The 2343-nt window shown below is 36.7% G+C and overlaps 1 long non-coding RNA gene across 2 annotated transcripts; it reads right to left on the reverse strand.

Annotated features, from left to right (window-relative positions):
* Positions 1-891: 891 nt before the first annotated feature.
* Positions 892-2002, reverse strand: LOC130506410 (uncharacterized). 2 transcript variants are annotated; one of them, XR_008942020.1, is made up of 3 exons: positions 1501-2002; positions 1158-1221; positions 892-1074 (listed from the first exon to the last, which is right to left on the reverse strand). It is a non-coding gene; the product is annotated as an uncharacterized LOC130506410 (long non-coding RNA). The 2 variants fall into 2 exon arrangements; XR_008942019.1 differs by having other exon boundaries at positions 1390-2002.
* Between the last annotated feature and the right edge of the window lie 341 nt (positions 2003-2343).

A 2343-nucleotide genomic window follows, 5' to 3' on the forward strand; every position in this document is an offset into this window, starting at 1 on the left:
TTGTATTTAGGATATAGGCTTTGAGGTATGTATTTAGGGTTTAGGGCATGTTTAGGGTTTAAAACTTAATGTAAAAATGTACTTTTTCTTTCTTTTTCTAGTTTATTATTAGTGTTAGGTTTTCTTTTTATCATATTACTTTTTGTGTCATTTTTAGATTTTATAATGAAATATTTGAAAGTTAGGGGTTTTAGAGGATTGAGAAATAAAAATATCATTAACTTTATAAATATAAATGATAATCTAATTTTTAAACATAAATCTGAAACATACATATATTAAGTACTCGTCATCAGACTTGTATCCTTATAAGTCCTTCCTAACCTAATCATTCAAATAAAAAATCAAAGAAACTAACTTAATTCTAGTAAAAAAAGCTTCTCGCTCCTCAGCTTCTCTTTCTCAATGTCCTGAAACACATAAAACGAAACCATAACTTTCACACTGTTATCCAAGAAAGACAGCAAGACACCCAAATAAGAATTGAAGTTACTGAATAAATCTATCCCTAAAAGCTTTGTCATTGTTCCAACTAGACATAAATTTATCAACCTATTGAAAATACAAGACACAGATTTATCAACGTTTACAGAATCTCACAAGGACACGACAAGTGTGGAAGGAGATTTAACAAGGGCAGAGTAGTTACTGATACATCCTTGTATATAAGTGATTATCAACAATGAATTTAAGTCTTTGAAGATTATTAGAGCAGAGAAAACTAGAAGGAGAGGCTAAAAAGAGTAGAATCATTCCCCTACACAACAAACACCATTAAAGTGACAACCTTTAGAACTCAATGAACAAACAAAGCCACTGAAAACATATAGGCATCTACAAAGCCATTTCATATAAACAACAAATCTACAAAGAGATATGAAAGAGACTTGCCTGATTATAGAGCAACTCCGAGTCTGTTACAGCAACCACAGAGCGAAGATTGTTCTGCAATCTGGAGAGTGGGATATTGTAGATGTACTAATAAGAGTACTTGGTTCAATTGCTTTGAAGTGGATGGTATAATAACTTCACAGTTCATTTGCTGTACTTCTCAATGTCCTCCTTGTTTCCAGCCTGTCAACATGAAAATGGCTACTAAGGCTATGCTCTTTCGGTAGTAAAACAAGTAACTCGACAGGTAAGTAAGAGTGACAAACCTCAATAGCACCACTCAAATCTGCAGTTGCATCAGGTCTCTTGGAGTAACTGAATCAATAGTCCCTAAGTGAAACATTTAGAGAAAAGAATGTGACTTTTCACTTCTTCAGTCTACTAAACTGTCAAACTGCAGAGAAGCTTTGCGAGGAAACAGAATCCTAGCGAATTGGATTTGAAAGCAAATTATACAGAGAAACAACCGATGATGGTGAAATCCAAATAAAATCATACCCGACGAAGAAGAAGAATCAACGGAACTTGAAATAGACAGAGAAGCAGCGATGGAGAAATATATATGAGATCGAATCGAACAGACAGAGAGAGAGGCGGAAGAAGTTCTACCCGTCTCCAGGCTCGTAGCTTGCCATCTCGTCTTCTGAGACCGGATAGAATTAGTGTTCTCTACTTCTGCCATTGAAGAGTAGCAGGTCTTCTTCACCTCCAACGTCTAGGGTTTCGCAGAAGCAGAGGCTTGGGATTGCCAGAATAGAAGCGTCGCCGGAGCTGTGCCTAGTCTGGGTTTGAGATCAATACATCGAGTGGAAAAAGAATTGACCTTTTTCTCTAGACATGAATGATTTTTTTTTTGTTGAGATGAAGAAAGGACTTGGCAAAAACAAAAAAAATCCCAAACACAAAAAGTTTTGGTGTGAAAACCAAAATTTCCCAAAGTGTTGGCGGTTCAAAATGTTACCAAATAAAAACAGACTCGAAAGTGGGTTTTTGATTTCCCGCTTAATGAAAATCCGGTGTAGCGTTTATTTAATGGTATGATAAAGTTAGGATCTGAGTTTTGACATTTTTAGTAGCAGTTCGAGAATTCGTGCTACCGCGAACTGCTACCAATACTCGTATTTCTTGTAGTGTCAATACTTTGGGTCTCCATGACTTAAAGACTGTGGGAGGTCAGTACACATGGATGGGACACAGGAAACACTACACTATACAATCTAAAATAGATAGAGTGGTGGCCACGGCTGAGTGGCAAGACATGTTTCCAAGAGCATATGTTAAGCTACTTGACTGGATAGGTTCTGACCATAAACCACTTCTCCTTAATACAGGTGACAGAAAATGGAAAGGAACAAAGCTCTTCAGATACGATAATAGATGGAGGTTCAACAAAGAAGTCAAGAAGGAGATTCAGCTCACATGGGAGACAAAGTGTCAGAGTTTACCGGGCAG

Source organism: Raphanus sativus, unplaced genomic scaffold (assembly GCF_000801105.2).
Source record: "Raphanus sativus cultivar WK10039 unplaced genomic scaffold, ASM80110v3 Scaffold3204, whole genome shotgun sequence".
NCBI lineage: Eukaryota > Viridiplantae > Streptophyta > Magnoliopsida > Brassicales > Brassicaceae > Raphanus > Raphanus sativus.